At 44.4% G+C, this 19503-nt stretch overlaps 1 long non-coding RNA gene across 3 annotated transcripts; it reads right to left on the reverse strand.

Moving 5' to 3' along the window:
* Positions 1 to 471: 471 nt before the first annotated feature.
* On the reverse strand, positions 472 to 16567 carry LOC101747497. 3 transcript variants are annotated; one of them, XR_006939131.1, is made up of 5 exons: positions 16502 to 16567; positions 15668 to 15761; positions 14559 to 14715; positions 12910 to 14250; positions 472 to 11904 (listed from the first exon to the last, which is right to left on the reverse strand). It is a non-coding gene; the product is annotated as an uncharacterized LOC101747497 (long non-coding RNA). The 3 variants fall into 3 exon arrangements; XR_006939132.1 differs by having other exon boundaries at positions 16523 to 16560; XR_005859206.2 differs by having other exon boundaries at positions 472 to 14250; positions 15668 to 16557.
* Between the last annotated feature and the right edge of the window lie 2936 nt (positions 16568 to 19503).

The raw sequence follows: 19503 nt of genomic DNA on the forward strand, positions 1-19503 counted from the left end.
TTTCAGGTATGAGTTATTCCAGTCCTGCAGCGATAACCAGCGTCTCAAACTATATTCAAATATGTTGAAAATCACCCATTTCAGAGGACTAATGACATTTCAGATGCATGAGAATACATTTAATGCCCTACCCTGCTGCACAACATTTGTGACTATGCCATTGCTAGCTTATATTTCTTCGTGTCCTGTCTACACTGGAGACAGTCCCTCAGCTGTATGAGGAAGTTGTTTTGAGAAGAAAGACTAGACATAACAATGTCTACACACTGGGGCTGGAGGGTTTTTCTCAACCATAGCTCCCAGTATTTCTTCATAGGTCAGAGCTGGATGGTGCACAGACAAATATACTAAAGAAATCCACCCACCTTACTTTAACACCACCTCTGTCGTCTTCTTTGCTTCCTGATCAGTAGCGCACTTGAAGAGGATCGTGCATTTGCTCAGTCTATATTTGCATTATCTTTTTCTCCCCCCCCCCCCCCCCCCCCCCACTTCCAGTAATAGCTAGGATTTCCTACAGCATCAACTATCCCTTGATCTCCCACACAGAAGAGTTTTCTCCTGCTGAACAGCACCTTGCTAGGAATTAAGTCCAGTCTCTTGTTTATTTTCCAGTGCAGCACTGAATCTTCATCAGTTTTCCTCTCCCTGTTTCCAAGTAGTTTCAACATAATATAAGTGAACAAAGTGTTCTTCGCTGTGGTCCAGGTTCACAAAGCATGAGAGGCAATGGTACGCTCCTCTTTCCCCAGCATACATAATAAAGCACCGCCGTATTGCTGTCCGTATGATTAACATCTGGATGGTTATGGAACAGCTGGAAGAACTACAACTACACAGAGGGAAAGCTGCTCTCCTTGGATGAGAGGGAAAGAAATTTCCCTTCCTTGGGACAGCAGTAGTCCATCTCGTGGCCTGGAGCCAATCCTTGAGCAAGACATGCAAGGAATTCTGCAATGAATAGTTAAAGACAGAACGATCTTCTCTAAGCAAGTCTTAAGTCTGCTTTTTCCACAATTCTTTTACAGCCCAAAGGAAGATGATGATTTCTGCCAGTATGGCCTTACCTGGGCTATTACCAGAAAAAGATGCATGGACTGTCCCATGCAGTGTGCAGGTGCAGTGTTCTCATTACTGATCTGCTCTTTAACTAATTGTAAGCCTGTGAGTGCTAGTTTGATTTTTCCCATCACAGCACACACAAACATGCAGAGATTCTTCTTTTTTTTTTTTTCTTCACGGTGACCATTTTAAACATTGCCTTTTAAGGTCTTAGAGATCAGATGGAGCACACAGAATATATGCTGAGAAAAATATGATTAAACTTCCTGTGGCATAAGCTCATCTCTCAATGGTTAGTTTATTTCTTTTGCCTAGCGTCTCACTTACGGTTTTAAAGTACATTAATACTGCCCTCTGGGTATAGCTGGACAGACTGAACTGCAACTAGTAGATATGGATGGAAGAATTAGATACAGGAAGCTGCAGTACAGACATCACCAGAAGATATCCTCGATATTCTCCTTGTTCCAAGTGCTGTAAATTAGTTCCCTCCCTGTCAAAGCTGAAGGTTGGAATGCAAATCCTGGAAAAGGAGGATTCAGGTGAAATGAATGCTGGGAAACTGGATATACCTACAAAGAGGCCCAGCAAATACAAGCTGATGAAGGTATAGATGAAGCATAGCTTACAGCAAGTCTCTTACAACCTAAAGCGACGTGATAAAAGACTGAAGTTTGAATATCAGCATCAAAAATCCAGGATAGATCTGCTACCTCCCAGCATAAAAATCCCTCAGCTTTGGGGCTATTTTACTACTTCCTATTTTCCCCCAACTCTAGTAAAAAGAACCTTACCTATTTCTCTGTCTTTGTGCTAACCAAGAAACCAATTAGATACTGCAAAACTAAACTACCAGCATCTTCTACAACTGTTTGACTTAGATTATAAGGCACACGCTGTCTGTCCTAAAAAAGCTGTTACCCAGTGCTTTGCCCTCTCCTCAGCCAGCATAGCACACACATCAGTACTACCCAAGCAATTCCAACCAATGCCCACATTCACAGTGAAGCTGTAGGCTGGAATATATAAGAACTGTCAGCTCCACTGCCCCAACACTGAGGTAAAAGCAGCTGTGAACACCCACGATTTTTGTGCCCTTCACATTAAGGAAAGCTCCTTTGGCCTCACGCAGTTTTTTCTCTGCCACTTGGACTGCTGTCTGTGTAGTGTGCATCTTGTTTGGTCAAATGGTGAAAGCAACGCAGCTTCTTTCCCAAAAGAAAGCAATGACGGTGCATGAGTAAGAAAGGAACTGCGTAAAATGAAAGCAACTTGAACAGCATAAACTTTATGAACTTTCATTAGCCATTTGTACGACATATGTTCGCTGAAAACACATCTGTAAAATCGCATAGACTCTTGAAACCATGCAGAAAGTCTGTGTGACCATATGGGACTCAGTTCCTTATTTGCTGCATCAGTTGCCAAAGGCATCCAACGTAACCAAACCCCATTATCAGGCCCATTCTGAGTTCTGTCAGTCTCTCGGCACTGATGAGCAGTACCCTCACTCGAGAGGCAGAACAGTACTAAAAGGCAGGCAGATGTACCCCTGTAGGTCCGTGGAGTCTGGAAGGAGACAGGTAACTGTCTCCTCTAGGCTTTGTATGAATGTGCTACCACACATTCAGAGATGCCTGGGTGTATTTGTGCAACTACCTTCATGATTTAGTCCATCCCTTCTCCTAGAATCGCTCCCTTTTTAGAATCGCCCTCCTCAAGTTTTGCTCTCCAAAGCAGCACAGGTTCAGAGCCAGGATTGGCTCAGGGCTCCTCAGCAGCTCTCTCACTAACAGTGTTTTCAGATCGCAGATTCAGTCTGAGTGCTGGCAAGTTAGTTTTCATGGCTGCTGGATTTAACAATACCATATTTTGGATGGGATTTTAAAGTAAATGCTGCTTACTTATAATGCCGGACTATGCCGGCTGCCATGCAGAAATAGGCCCTTAGCACATCATCATGACAGCAGCTGTAGGCAAGAGTGACTCACTGAATCACAGAAGAGACAACTGGGAGAAGCCTCAGCAGTGAGTCCCCACCCCAAAAGCCCCAAGAGAGAGAGATCAACAATGAAGTTGTCTTCTGCAGCACAGCAAGTACAGAACTACAGAACCAAGAGCCTAAAAATCCTCTCATTTTTCAGCAACTTTAAGGCAATGTGTTTCTCCCTCAAATGATTTATAGGGCATCAGATCTTTTAAAGCAAGCCTTAAGCGATGCCTCAAGATTAAGTGCTCACTAATGATAAAACCAATGACAAGAATAAAATTTGTTCAAGAAGATACCTATGTTCTATGGCTGTTTTTTTAACTTCTATTTCCTGTGGCTTTGCTGCATGTGTATATATAGAAAGCAAGGGAAATTCCAAACAGCATGCCACACCATCGTACTCAGAACAGCAGCGCTTCTCATTCTAAAAAAAAGAGAAGTCTCAAATTCTTTTTCTATAAAATCAATGTGAATTCAAAGCACGTTGTAGTAAAATTTCTTAGTAGCATGCTCCAGTAGCAATCAGCCCGTGAGTCTCAGCTAAAAATCTAAAGCATGAGAAATGCCTACACATTATTAGGTCAAAGCAGCAAAGCAGAGCGATACCCGGTTAAGCAGCTCTCACTGCTGCTGTGTGCTCTGACTTCTCACCTTGCACCTCACATCCCCGGCTAAGGGCAGTACCAGCCGAGCTCACTCACTGCAGCTTTCTAAGCACACACTGCCTGGGGCGTCAGAGCTCCAGGAAGGTCAGAAGAGCTTCTGAGGCTGCTCCTCCGGTGGATGTTGAAGGCACCGATGTTCAAAATGGCTCTGTGCACACTGGTGTACCTCTGCTCCTGCTGCCATTCAGTGTGGTCTCTCCTTTTCTCATTCTTACACACACTTTTACCTCCTCTTTTAACATTTATGGGTGAGAAGCCATTGGGGGAAGAACCTTTCATGACATGTGCTAGTTGTCCGGTGTCTATAATGGCTGCTGACCTCCTTCAGGAGCTTGTGGTATTACCACAGCACAGCACAGACAGCACTGGACCAGTGGTGGGGTTATGAGAAAGCTTATTTCTAGAAGGCACTAAAAAACAAACCAACAAAAACACAGTGTTAGAAGCACACGATTGGCTTAAAGGCAGTTGTTCCCCAGGCCAGTCCCCAGCACCAACCTGGGGACCAGGCCGAGCAGCGAGCAGGACGGCGCTGACTGTTCGTGCTGTCACCCACCCACTCAGTGCCACACCAACGCATCCGATCTCTTTGCTAAATCTGTAACGACACAAAAAGTATCTCCTCCCCCCTCCAAGAGGCACCTTACCATCTTGGCTATATGCACATATCATAGGCAGCTTTCACAAGGCGGAGCACACGTGTTATGAACCCTGCATCAGCCCCACCGAGTCTCCTCATGGGTGAGGGATCAGCCCGTGCCTGGCTCCAGCTGTGCCCCCACAGCCCTCCCCAGTCAGGGCCAGCTGCAGCTCACTCCACAGCAGCCATCTGCACCAGCCACCTGGGTCCCAGCCCAGAGAAGCAAGGTGACACTCACAAAGCGAGGCCACACTACAGGGCAGGGCCTTCACCTCCCTCGGGACACAGCTGAGCCCCTCTCACCTGCTCCACATCTCCTTGGAGCAAGGCACTGAAGCACATAAGAGAGGGGAACAAGTGAAGAAAGGAGCTCAGCCACCCACAGCCCTCACCCCCACCATCACTTCTGAAAGAAGATTGGGCATCCACACAGGCATGCCCATGGACAATTGAACATCAGCTACCAAGAGACAGGAAAACTAGGCAGGGCACAAGACCACAAGTGCAGATCTGGTTTGATGGCTCTCAGCATGGTGTACCCAACTCCACCTCCTGCAAGGCCTGGTTGTGCCTCACCAAGTGGCAAAGACAGAGCTTTCCTAAGTGCCACCCTCTGCAGTGACTCACAGGTGACAACCAGACACCCCCAGAGAGGGACGGTGATCTTTGGACCTGGCTGCCCTGATAGAGGGCCTCCCTTCCCTCTAGCAAGAACAGCCCTAGTCTGAGCCCTATGCTGGAGTAGTGTTGAACCTTACCAGCAGGAACGTGCCACCTGTAGATGCACAAACTCAGTGACCAACTCTAGTACTCTTAATTGCTCTTAGAACAATAACAATAACCCTCCAGTTACCAGCATTCATTTGTTCAGGATGCTCTTGGCTGGGTGAGCAGATTGTGAGGCGAAGAAGCACAAGAGGCCAGAGCATGTGGAAACCCTGTTAACATGGGTTGTGGCCTCCTGAGAGAGCAAGCACGACCCAGAAGAGCAGCACCGATCAGTGTCCCAGACAGGAAGCTGCAGCACATAGCACCTGTAACTGTGAGATGAGGCCTAACATCAGAAATGAAAAACAGCCCTCTGAAGAGCAGGTGATGAGATGAAAATGAAAGCAACATAGCATTATAGAGGAGGGAAAGAGGAATGCAATGACATGAAATCAGGTAAGAGGCATGCATGTGCACAAGTCTGGAGCCTGTGCAAAGACAAGAAAGGAATTTAGTCTTTAGTTTTTCATCTCCTCAGTGCCAGTCTTCTGTCACTGGAAGAGAGATTCTAAAACTGTTCCAGGTGTTGTACTGAGAATATTAGGCATCCTCTGACACCTGAAAACTACTATGTGCAAAGCAGGAATTCATCTCTGCAGAGAGGACAGCTCTGCAACACCCACTGCCTGCAATGCCATAGAGCGAAGCCAGTCTGAGAAGGAGAATATGGCGAAGACTGCTTGAAAGAGACAGCAAGACAAGCAGGTGACACTGAGACAAGGCAGTGAGACCACAGCACGCTGCTTTAAAGGCAGCTCTGCACACTAAGTCATCTTTTTAGATGAATCTCTGTGGCTGACATGAGGAGCCAGCGTGGGGTGCAGGCAGGCTTTCCCCTCCCACACAAGATCCATCCTTTGATAACCAGACGTGGAATCCCCTAAACTTGCTGCACAGTGGCAGCTCCTGGGAAGGCACAGCATGCAGTGGAAAAAATTGATTAGCACAGCCACCGCCACCCCAAGAATGACTGGCAACTGATTTTGTGAACTCTTGAGGCTTTGTTGTGTTGCACTTACATACCCTTCGCACGGTGATGTGTCCCCTCCCACAGAATGTCAAAGGCTTCAGCTCCTAAGAATAACCATTCAGGGCAAAAATAGCATGTGCTGTGCAGTGCTCCCATGCAGGGGGGCATTTCATTGGTCTCATCATTCCCCTGAACTCAGGATTTGTGCTCATCTGGCCCTATGTTCCCATCTCCCACTGGTGGCATCTCCTTCTCAGGTAGTTTTATCTCTGTGGTTTCCAGGTGACTCTTTCAGGGAAAGTTTACTGGAGCTCCGTCCTTCCTGAAACAGCAGCAAAACTGAATAACCACATCCTCTTAGCACAGCCGAGGAACTTCAAAAGTGCAGTGTTGCAAAACAGTGTGGGGACACACTCCCTATTGTCTCTGCTCTACCCTTGCATGCACTAATATCAGTTGTTGCACACAGTGCAGCAATAAGGTTGAGAAATACTTAAGCAGTAAAACCAGCTCTCAGGCTGACTGCTGCTTTTTTTCCCCCTGCTTGCAGTCAGCTTTGGAGTGAATCCATGCAGAGATTCACTTGCACTGAGAGTACTTGCAAGTATTTCTATTTTGCTGCAATAGTTTAAAAACAAATACTCAGAATAGACAATAGCTTCTTCTAATAGGGAAGTTTCTTCCCTAATCAAAGGGGAACATAATGCCCCCAGCACCTAGAGAAAAGGATCCCCATAAATAAGAAGCTAGGTTTGTGTACTTAGAGTGATTCTTCTGCATCTTGGAGCAGTCGGCCTTCAAGCTGGTGTTAATGCTGCTGTAAGGCTTCATAGTAAGTGGTTAATGTTTGACTGGACTTGGAAAGTCAAATTCCACTTTCCTCCTGTACTGTGCAGCTTTCAACTCAAGGAAAACACATGGCTGTGATTCATTTGAGCACTGAGCTTCTTGGCAAAACACAAGTTAGCATTTCTCATAGAGGGTATGCTAACACAAATCAGAACAAGCTTTGTGCAAATACTGCAACTACTTTGATGCATTTTCAGGGAAACACCCCTATGATTTGACTGAGAAAGTCCTCTGAGCTTTCCTGAGCATGCCAAAAGCTTGAGTTTTGTGCCACTTCTGTAGCCACTTCACAGAGTGAAGCTACAGGCTCTGCTGGGGCTCCTCTTCCCACAGGTCTCAAGCAAGCTATGTTTTTCCTCCCCGCAGCTGACACTGAACAAGCAAGCTGTGAGATGTGGTTCTGCACCCGAGCCATCCCAGTTGGCTTTTGTGACTACCAGCAAGCAGTCACATCCACCTGCACCTTCAGGCAGTTGCGGATTCCACGTGCCCAGTTTGAAGAGACAATTTCTGAAGCCTAATGCACCACTACTGTTTAAGGCCACGCCAATGTTTGGGGTTATGTGCTTGAATGACTACAATGATCGTTCTGTGCAGAGCAACTTTTAAGTATATTGAGAAGCTTTGAAAGCTATGCCGATTGAAAATCCCCAGTACAGAACAAGAACATCTCTAGCATGCCCAACACCATCCCATTCCTTGCTTTCCTTGAACAGGAAAGTTCAGAAGCTGCTGCTCCACATCAACATTTCATTAACCCATATTTCCAAATAGGTGTTGCTTTGAAAAGCAAAAGCTCAACCAGTGAGGAGTTCAGAGAGCCACTTGTGACAGCCCTTCAGTGCACCACGCCAGCACAACCTGTAGTTCCACTGTTGCTTGTACAGCTGCAACTACTCCAATTAACAATGCTATTACTTAAGAATGAAGAACAGTCTGATCTATACAAGAGGCTCAGAGCTGAGGCAGTTAACAAGCTCAGCTGCCAGCGTAAGCAGTTCAGGCTCCTTTTGCTGGAAAGCCAGAATCTCTGTGAAGAAAGAGCCACAGAGCGTGGGTTCAGAAGATGGCAACTTGTACTCATGTCTGGAACCCAGGATTTCCACTCCAGCTCTTTGCAAGTGAGAGGTCAAACATAAAAGAGGGTAATATAAACACACCGAAAGGTTACAGAAGTTCACCGATGTGGAAAGCTAGGCTGACTGCAAAGATTTTTTTTTTTTTTTTTTCAGATTATTTTTAAGGAACCAAGCAGTGGAATCATTTTCAGGCATTCCTTAAATTAATAACGGAAAAATCTGTTGCATGAACAGAGAACGATAGGAATTAAACTTCACAGAAAAGGTCAGTGGCACAGAGCCAGCACTGAAGGGAAAGACAGAAGGAATATTGCTGGAACTTCTGAATGAAGACAGCAGGCCTGAGCACAAATCCTTTTTTAAAAATCAAATTTATGACTGTCACAATCCATGGCAAGGTTGCAAAAACCACTGAATAGTTGGGCAGAAAGAAGGAAGGTTGGAAGGAAGCTCTGCAGATGGTTTAAATCCAGCCCCATGCCAAAGCAGGCTCATCTACAGCAGGTCGCCCCTAGGGCTGCAGCCAGCTTGGTTTTGACCGTCACTGGAATGGGCTGCCCAGAGAGGTGGTGGAGTCACCGACCCTGGTGGTGTTCAAAGAGCGTTTGGATGTTGTGTTGAGGGACATGGCTTAGTGAGAACCATTGGTGAAGGGCGAATGGTTGGACTGGATGATCCTGTGGGTCTTTTCCAACCTTAGCGATTCTATGAGTCTATGATTTGTCTGGACCACATTTAAGCAAGAATATCCAAACAACAACAAAGCACAAAACAAAATAAAATGAAGCACCTGCTGATTTCAGTGAATTGTTATGCTTTAAAGAAAACAAGTAACAGACCTATTTCTCTCCTTTACCCAGACCTCATCCTGAGAGAGATTCATTCATTCAACTGCCACACACAACATTAGAGATCTACAAATAAATATACATACTATGGACATACAGAAGAGATATCTAAAACCTCAGCTGAAACAGAACCCCAAAATTACAGTTATGAAAGGAGTCAGTGCTTAACAATCAGAAAAAATGGCTTCTTTGGCACAGTTTCCAAGACTAACACTACTTCAAGTGCTTGTAAGCATCACAACGCTGCCCATTGCTGGCAGGGCTGGACAGTGAAGAGAAAAATAAATCCTCCACTGTTTTTTGTTTGGACACTAAATAAATCCCTCAATGCATAGACCTGTTTAGAAATCCCAGCTAACAGACTGGTTCAAAGAGAGAGCCTTGAAACCCTTTGAGGTCCAAGGCGGGTACCTATCTGATAACTTGCATCCCCAAATTACAGTAAGGTAAAACCCCGACAGGATGTTTTCATAGATCTGTCCTTAGTGCATTTTTTTTTTTTTTTAAATCAGTTATCCTTTATTTTCTGACTTCACAATCTGTAGCTTCTGGGATTTTTTTTTTGCAGCTTATGAAGGTGTTATGGTAAGCCTGGGGTACTGCAACTATTTCCATTTGTTTGTTGTGTCTGATTTCCTCACTACTCTATTGGATGATCTTTCTAAAATTGTCCTTCTCTTCGTCGTTGCTCTCCCACTTTGTGAAGACTATGAATCACACCAGATCATGTGCAAACCAGTGGGTGATAACAAAAATCCCTTACACTTGTTGTCAGTTTTTGGAGTATTCCCTCCCTCGGTATTAAGATCTTGATGTGACTCCTTTGTTCATCAAGGTGAGGAAATAGCAGCGTTGACTAAGACCAAGCAGTCACACTGGAAACTCTCACATGAGTTTGCAAGTGCATCATGAACACGGCCTTGCAGCCCGAGTGCACGGAGGTGACCCGGTGATGCTGATCTTTGTCTAACTCAGAAACTACAACTGCCATTGTTTTCTAATCCAAGATCTGAAGTGCTGATACTTACAGTGAAGGAAGGAAGGGTGTTGCTCAGCACCAATGTTACTGAACTGCTGAGTTCATGTAACATGAGTAACATGAGTAACATGACAGACATATATAATTGTACTGATCTTTTGTGTGTTCATTTGAATCTCATTTGGGTGCATATTACATTCAGGATTAAACTGAAAGAGGAATACAAAGGAAGAAGCTGGACTCTAACCAAGAGGAAAGTACTGATACCTAATACAACAAGTGTACAACAACTCTGCCTCCTTTGCAGGTGTGAGCTGTTAACAGCACTTAAACAACAAGTGAGAGTGACAATGGAGGAGCATGAGTTTAAACCAGGGAGTCTTGGGATAAATTAGTTTTTCCAAATGGCTGTGCTGCTACCATTCATCACCAAAGCACATATGAGAAGTTGGTTAAATGTTTTGAATTCTCAAACATATGTGGTCTTGTTTGGGAAGTGATGGAGGACAGATGAAACTCCAGAAGACCAAAAAAGACAAACATCTTTAAAACAAAGAAAAAAATAGTCTAACTTCAAATCCCTCACCTCCAGAAAAGAGCAAGCATATGAAATCAAGTTCCTACCTGACAGCAAGGAAGTGGTTTATTCTTGACAAATCCGTGCTGGCTGCTACTCATGGTCAAACTGATAGATTCCTCCTTTTACAGAATAGCAGCTCCTGGGGACAGGAAAAAGAACAGATATCATAGAATCACAGAATCGTGAGACTGAGTGTCAATGCCCTTTTGACATAGCATTTACCATAAGTCAACTGAGAAAAGTATTACTTCAAAGTGTGCAAAAACCAATCAGTTGAAGAATATATCATCTAGGTGACTGAAAGATTGGTCCTGGATCAAATACACAAATATTCCCATTATAACCAATAGAGGTAGGTCAGACATATTAAAATTCACATGCAGATTCAAGCTAAAAGGTGTTAGCACACAGCTGACAAATCAGAACAGCTTTGGCAAACTGGACAGCTGGTTTGGAAAACACAGACAATTCAGCAAGGACGCTGCAATGTTAGGTAATTTCAGGACTGATAAATTGCATAAACACAGGACAAGGAATCATTAACAGGGCAATTCCACGGAGCAGCTCAGAGGCTGGAATGAGTCACAGATTGCTGTAAATAAGTCAGACATCAAACTGCAGAAAACAGGAGCTTTGTCAGCTTGATGTGAAGAAACCCCTCTGTGCTACATAGCATTAGCAAAGTACAGCTGCACTGTGGTTTGAAACCTCTATATCAAGAAAAACATGGGGAAAACAGGCAAAAGAACAAAGGAGTTTCTAAGGAAAAGATTAGGAACTATGGCAACAGGTCAGAAGACTGAGGAAAGCCAGGCTGTACCCTTGCAGAAGGCATGGAAGCTATAGTCTCCTTCCAGCCCAGCAAATTTCATCAGCTTTCCCAATTGGAAAACTCCTTGCAGTCTTCCCAGGAAAACTTTCACCTTCCTGCCATTGCTGGGCCTTGGGCTGCGGACCTATGGTCCCTCCTCCAGGAGGATTGTGAAGCCCCATGCCAGCTGGCAGCCCTGCTATGCTCTGCAGGAGCGTCTCCAAGCCCAGTTCAGGCACTCCCTGGGATGGAGAAATCCCTCCCTCCATTTCACTTGACACCAAGCACAGCAGCTCCTTGCAGCTACCCCACCCTTCTCACACACAGCATGCAACACGCAGCACTCCTGTACCAAACTTGAAGCAAGCCAGGCCATGCACTGCCTCCCATGCTTGCTCACAGCACTGCCCACAACGCATCGTCCAAATCCACATATGCAAGTTAACACAACAGCACGTGTCTGGGGAGAGCACACGTGCCTGTTTGCATCTGGTGTCAAGGCATAAACCTTTTCTGCTGTAGGGCACTACTGTGGCCAGCAGGTAGCTCAGGGATGCCTTTTGATTCAGTCCTGAACTCATCAACACTGATAGGCACAGGAAGGAACGTCAGCGTGGCTCTCCCGACTCCCTGGTTCAGATGAGTTTTCTTTCAGCTTCTCTCCTGGAAGAGCCAACAGTTTAACTGAGGTTAAGCTTCAATAAATATTTTTGTTCTTCTCGGTCAGCCTTCTCCAAGATGAAACTAACTTTACAAAACCTCACAAGTATCTCCAGTCCTGGCATTTTTAGTTATTTCAAATATCTAACCCTGTTTTAATTGCTTCCTTAAACACTGCAATTTGGAAATGACTTGGTTCCACATTCTGCAAAGTGCCTACCTAAGAGCTGGGAAGCTGTGCTTCCTCAAACTCATATAAAATACAGAGGAACATTTTGTATCACCACGTACTACTCAGGACCTCCAGCAAATTAACTTCCTTATTTGCCTGAACTGATAAAAGACAGGGAAGGTTGCTCTTCCAACTTTCCCCAGCCTCCAGCTGTGCAGACCTACGTCATTCCTCTGATGCACGTTTCAAGAAGCTGAATCCCTTCTGACAGCTATTCTGCTCCTCTTTGCAGCCCCCTCTTTCCTTCTCTACCTACCTAGGCTGAGCCTTTCATTTCTTTTCTCTTGGCCCTTGCTCAAGGCACCTTTGGTGAGCAGATATATGGACAGCTACTGTACATGCAGAGTCAGATTCAGCTGTAGCACCCTCCTATCAGTTTTCACCTTCCTTTTTCTCGACACTCCGGCAGTGGAGTTATCTTAATAACTCGAATTTGGATTGGGCTTTAATCAACACTGGTGACTAACACAAAACAATAGGAGTGGGAAAAAAAGTACACTCCCTGTGACTTCTCTTTTCTAGACTGAACAAGTTCAGCTCTCTCAGCCTGTTGACTGGAGCACCTCTCCTGTGGAGACTTTTTAGCCTTCCTCCAGACCCACCCAAACAGCTCCATATCCTTCTTGTGCTGGAGGCCCCAGGCCTGGAGGCAATACTCCAGATGGGGTCTCATGAGGGCAGAGTAGAAGGGGACAACTCCCTCCCTCTCCCTGCTAGCCAACCCTCTTTTGATGCAGCCCAGGATACTGTTGGCCTTTCAAGCTGAAAGAGCATACTTCTTCTCATCAGCTGAAAATGTACATCCTTCTCTTCAGGGCTGTTCTCGACCTAACCTCTGCCCAGCATGCATTTGTGATTGGTGTTTCTTGACTCAGGTGTAGAACCTTGCACTTGCCCTTGTTGAACTTCATGAGGTTCACACGGATGCATTTCTCAAATCAGTTAATGTCTCTCTGGAAGGCATGCCATTCCTCCAGTGTGTCAACTGCACCACACAGCTTAGTGTTGGCAAACTTGCTGAGACCACATTCAATCTCACTTTCCGCATTGCCAGCAAAGACATTAAACAGCGGCTGTCCCAATACTGACTCCTGAGGAAATGCCACTCATCACTGGTCTCCACTTGGACCACAACTCTGAGTGTGACCATCTGGTCAATTCCTTATCCACTGAGTGGTCCATGCATCAAATCCACGTCTCTCCAATTTAAAGACAATGATGTCATGCAGGACAGCATCAAACACTTTGCACAGGTCCAACTGGATAACATCCACTGCTTTTCCCTTACCCAATGCTGTCACCCTGTCAAAGGCGGCCACCAAATTTGTCAGGTGCAATTTGCCATTAGTGAAGCCATGTTGACTGTCAGCAGTCGTGTTTGTTTTCCATGTACCTTCGCAGCGCTCAGGAGAAATGCCAGAAAAAATAATCCAAGAAAACAATGAGTAAAAGCAGGTGAAACAGAAGGAAACACAACATTGTGTTTGCCTCAGCCCCAGTACGTGACTCCACAGACACACCAGAGTGGATGGAAGGTGACAGAGTTCTTCAGAAATCCAAGTCAGGTGCTGCAGACTGAGGTTTCATTTTTTTTTTTTCAATGTGCTGTTTCAAAACAAGGCTCTGTACAAATAAGTTATCTGTTACTAGCCTCTTAGTTCTAAAAGAGATCAAAATGAACGGTTTCAGAAATAAGAGCAACGTTCTTTAGAACTCATTAAGATTCTATGGAAATTCATGAAAAGCTTCAGCCATAGCACTGGTGACCTCCTCCTATTCGCTTCCAGAGCTCTGCTGAACACCTGCATTTCTTGGTGGACTCTGACCTTTTCATAGTCTTTTTTTTTTTGCAGTTTTTGTAGGATCAAGAATGCATAAGCACATAACAGTGACATACTAAGTCTTATGCTTTCACTTTCCTATAAAAGAGAGAGCAGTGTGAGCCAATGACAGAATTCCTCAATTGCTGCAAACGTCATGGCAGTTTGCATCCCTTAAGCCTGCATTTGGGAAGGCTTTTGAAATCAGATTCCTCATGCAGCACAGGTCAGACTGCCAACATCAGCTTCCTGTTTCCTTTTAAGCTCTTTTCTTCTTAAAATCAAAACTATTTTTTCCTAAAAAAAAAAAAAAGAAAAAAGGCAATTTTACTTTTGTAATCAGATGAGTTATCAGAACTCTGAAGCATGACTCAAATGGCCTCCTTCAAAATCAGAAAAGGAACATAAACATTTTTAGGGAAGATTTTCCTCTCCATTGCTCAGAAACTGGATAGAGGATAGAAGGGATAGAGGGAAAAGGTGAAAATGAGCATGTACTGGATCTGAGGGCAATGGATACTGTCACTTGTAATAATAACAATATAAAGACATCTTCTCCCTTACTAGTAAATCACCTTTAGAAAAAACACAGATCCATGTCTTACCTGTTATCTGCTGGGATTTCCTCCCACTGTAAGTCTAAACTAGTACTCAGAGGAAGAATATCTGTCATGAGCCATTCCAGGAAATGCTACATCCTTTGCCATTTTAAGATCTGAGTTCTGAGCTCCCTGAAGATATCAAGGCAGGGATCAGATGCCACTGCAATACAAAGTGGAGTGGGGAATTATCAGGAAAGGGTCCGAGTCAGAAGCCAAAGACACTGTGTTAAGTTATAAATCCATTTCTCATTGCTAACTGAACAGCTTGGGTCACATTCTAATAAATGAGATACAGACAACACATAAAACATACAAAAAGGGAACTAGATGGAAACAGATACAGAAAGGTTGCCAACCAAAGACTAAATAAGCTTAACCTTTTCACGTAGGAAGAGAGATGACTGATGCCTTAAGTTATACAATCATGAGTGAACAAGAAGGTGAACTGAGGATTATTAGTCATTGGTTTTTGTAATGCAAAAATTTGGCATCCAATGGAAAAAAAAAACAGAATTACCGCATGAAAAAGATTAGATTTGGGAATTCACTGCAGCAGGATGTTTGGAGTAGCAAAAGGATGAGTAGTGTGAAAAATGATTAGATGAATTGAAGGAAGAAAGGCCTTGTGGATTTTATGCACAAGTGAGGATGCATCACCTGTCTGAGGAAGTCCCTCAACCGTTAACTGAAGAAAGCCAGCAGGAAATCCTCAGGGAAGCTATATTAGCAACAGGGCAAACAGTCCTCACCACGTTATTCACTACTGGCCGCTGCCAGAGGCCGAGCCTTAGGGCCTTTATCAAGGATTGCCCCTTTGGCAATTGTATATTAGCATGCACAGAAAGGGAGCAAAACTCCATACTGCTTTTTGTTCCTGCTCCTGGGAGATTCTTACTGCAAGGTCAAGGACTCCGGGTGGGGATTTGTGTAATTAATTTTAATTCTGCTCATTCTAACAAGATCAGAATATCCGGAAAACTGATAGAACAAAACTCAGGTTAGTAGATCACATAACTCACTCTTAGAACCATGAATTATCTGCTGGTGCACGTATAGCAACAACCATTTGAAAGAGAAAGTGAAATTGCCAAGAAATGGATATTACAAAATACCTTCGTGGATCCAGATACCCCTACTCAATTTTTCCCAGAATATGCACCAAAAAAGGCCAATCCAGGCAGCAAAATCCTGAATAGATAGATATTCCTATGGTACAAAGCAAACAGAAACAGTTGGCTTCTGGCATTTATCTACACTGCTTTCTTCTCTTAAATTATTCCCATGAATTATAAAACATCTGAAAGATCAACAAATAGATTTGTTTATTTGCAAGACACCTTCAGCTCGTCTGTTCAGGAGAAGTAAACGTGTTTGGGGTAGAGTGGACCTCAATCTACCACCAGCACAAATACACAGTAGCCTAAAACTCAAGTTTTCTATATCAATTTCTTTAAGAGGGACCTTTTTGAGCGAGACATTGTAATTGACTTACAGCACACACACCGGTGAGCACAGCATTTGGTGAAAGTACTTAGAAATGCCCTTTACAATAGGCAGACTTAAGAACAATCTGACAATGCATCTTGATTTAGCAAACAAGACAGAATAGCAATTCAATTCAAGATATCTGTGGTGCCGCACATCACTCTCCACCCACCTGGGAGATATGTTAGTCTCTCTGAATAGACCAGAGCAACATAAATTTGAATTTTTAGCATCTTCCCCACATCCTCCACCCCCAGGATTTTTTCTCTGAATGCCCACTGCATGACCTGGAGGAAGATGCATGTTTTGTGGTTTCCTATTGCCATAGCAAAATGAAATTCCCTTTGGTTAACCACCTGCCAGCTCTAGACCATGGCATTTGCTTCAAAACCCATGCAGACAGTTATAACCGTCTCAGGACTTAGTCCACAAAATACCACTGCTGGAGATTTGTTACTTACAAAAACTCAGTGACGTTGTACCTTTCTGCGCGAGCAAAACTCATTCTCTGGAGTTATCTGAACTTGTCCCCCCCCCCCCCCCCCCCCCCCGTTTTATCAGGGTAATTTTGAACATGACCATGCAGGAGAACTGAACATTCACTTCCTCCTCTAGCTTGCTGAAATTCCCTGATTTCATCACACGCAGCATGCTGCAGAGCCTAAGGACACTGCACAGGAAGCTGAGAAACACGCTTTTTAACCAGAGCCAAAGGATAACAGCTGCACGGGAAAGGCTGATATATGCTTTGCTGTAACTTATTCAAACAAGTTTTGCAAACAGCCATGACCCAGGGGGCACACGCACACGAGAACATACTAATTTATCATGAAACTTGGGCTGACAGAAGCAATCCCTGCTGGCAGCTGTACACTTCTCCTAGAACATCACGTTTTTCAACTTGTCACATCACAAAACATGATGCAACAGAGAAACTCACCGTGTCTTATCTAATATTTGACTAGGGGTTGCAAACCATTCCAGGAATGAAACAAAAGTGCTAAGAGTCCTGTTAGTCACTGTGATACCATAATGCTCAAGCGTTACTTAAAGGGAGACATATTTCATGTTTATAATGCATAGTTTAGCAAGTCCTCCAAGACGTGTCGAGAATCACCTCAGGTGATTTGTCTCAGTGCTGGCCCTGAGAAACCAATACCACCAGGAACCAAAATTGTGAAATTAAGGGTGAAGACGTACAGTTTTCCTCCTCCTCAGCCTCATTTAAATAACTTTAAACACGCTGGCCTAATGCACCTGGAGAGGAGGAGCAAATCTACAGGTGTGCAGCTTAAAGCAAACTACCAGCCACATTAATGTCTTGCAGAAATGCCAACTTTTCCTGTTATTGCACTGCTACCTACCAGTAGGGTTCTGCTTGCCTCTATGCTGAGAGCAACCAGCACCAAAATCACAGTCCCATTGCCGGGAACTGCAAACATACGGTGTTATTTACAGCTTCTCGTTCCCGTAAGATGAAGTCCATCTTTGGACTCCAAAGAGCATCCATAAGTGCATCAGACTACGTAACACCGCCGGGCACTTCCATTCATTCATTCAAAGAACTAACCAAGTCATTCTCTCTCCCTGGACTCCTCTGACCGTAAAGGAACAGGAAAGGATTTCTCACATTTCCTTGATAGAAACATGGAAACATCATACAAATTCACCCCGCAGACAAAAGCGCTGATGTCCAAAACAAAAAGCAGTGGCTGCACGCTCAAAGCTGTTACAAAACCATCAGTGTTAAAGTAACCCTTAAGGGCTGGCGTCACCGCATAACCAAGAGGACTCAGAAGCAATGTGGAAATTCCATCCTTAAGTCATCAACTGCGACATCCTCTGGCAGTTTTCATCACTGGTACATCACGTCAAAAGAAATCTTTCATCTTGCAGTGTGGCCTCTTTTATGGCTTGTTACTTGAACGTTACGTGTGCACTTCTTTCTAGCTTAATGTGCAGCCAGAGGGCTATGGCTTTTTTTTTTTTTTTTTTTAAGCAGATTTTCAAATTCTTTTGGGTTTTCCCCCTTGTCTCCCCATCCAACTGCTGCAGTCTGTACCTGCGGTCAGAGCTGCTCTGTGCTAGACGTTATCTCGCAGTCACGCAACCAGGGCTCTGCCTTATCTCACAGCCACGTGGGGCACAGCGTCCATCCTGAACAGGTTCCTTAGCTGCTTGTCCCCCAGGCTCCAGGCCTATGCCAGATGCTTACAAACAACGGTGGCTGCTTTTGTTAGTTTTAGTAGGCAATCCATGAACCACAACCAGGCTCCTGATCGTGTTTCTGAGCCCCAGAGATACACAGTGGTGTAAAGGCTTTGGAGAGGCAGGACAGTGTTGAAGCAGTGCACGGACAAAAGAGAATTGACCACACCTGACAATTCACACTGTGTCAAAACATCTTTTGGCCATAATAGTTTCTTCTTTCTCCCACTCCAGCCTGCCTGTAATGCTTTCAAACAATTCCCCTCTGGGCTCTGGCACAAGCCATCTGTCCAAAAGAGAAATGTATACAGCAGCAAACGTCAACCCTGCAAAAACTGCAGGGGAAGGATGAGGCAGAGAAGACTGGAATGACAATCTCCTTACACACGATACCACCTAAACTTCTTCACTCCATCATGATAGTTCTAAAGCATGAAAACCAAGAGATTTTTGTCCTTTTCCTTGCCTGCAGGAAAGAGCTTGAGACTTCGGAGCCTTTGGAAGATGCTGACTGATAAGTGTGGGGGTGTGGGGACCCCAGTGCAGGCATCGCACATGGGTGAGCTTCCACCCACAGGCATGGCGACACAACAGCAACCTGGTGTCTGCAGTTCCTGTGTATTGACAACAGCCATCTTCAAACCTGCTCCACATCCACACACATTCTAACAGACAGCCGCCGTTAAGACCTCCTGGAACAGGGGGAATGGGGCTTCCTTAGAACTTCAGCTCAGCCTTCCTTCACGTCTTTCTGACTTCTTGTAACAAGGAAAAAGAGTTGTGCTTCAAAGAATTCCTGAACCAACATAGGTAAGACACTAAAAGAGAGGAAAATATTTAATGCAAATGTAATTCATTCAGCGCACTACATAAAATGTAGCATAGCAATCAGACCTAAAGAGATTATAAGAAAGATATGACTTACTAGAGGAAATAAATACTAACTTAAAACAGGTAGAAGTAGTATTGGCTGTTTTGCCAACCAACACCAGAAGGAGAATTTGGTCCTTCACTGATTATTACAAATCTTGAGCCTAATTATTCCCGACAATGAATTGCAAAAGAGTAGGGCTGGAAAACCTCAGATAAACCTGAGGAGTCTGAGCCAACCAAATTAAACAAAAGGAACTACACAGGAAGAGACACTTCCAACAAGATGCAGCGTCATGCAAGCCCACGGATTCTTATTTTAATCTACAAGACTTTCTTCTTTTTAATCAACATACAAGTTTGTTTTTGTTCCATGAGGATGTTT

This window comes from Gallus gallus, chromosome 4 (assembly GCF_016699485.2).
Source record: "Gallus gallus isolate bGalGal1 chromosome 4, bGalGal1.mat.broiler.GRCg7b, whole genome shotgun sequence".
NCBI lineage: Eukaryota > Metazoa > Chordata > Aves > Galliformes > Phasianidae > Gallus > Gallus gallus.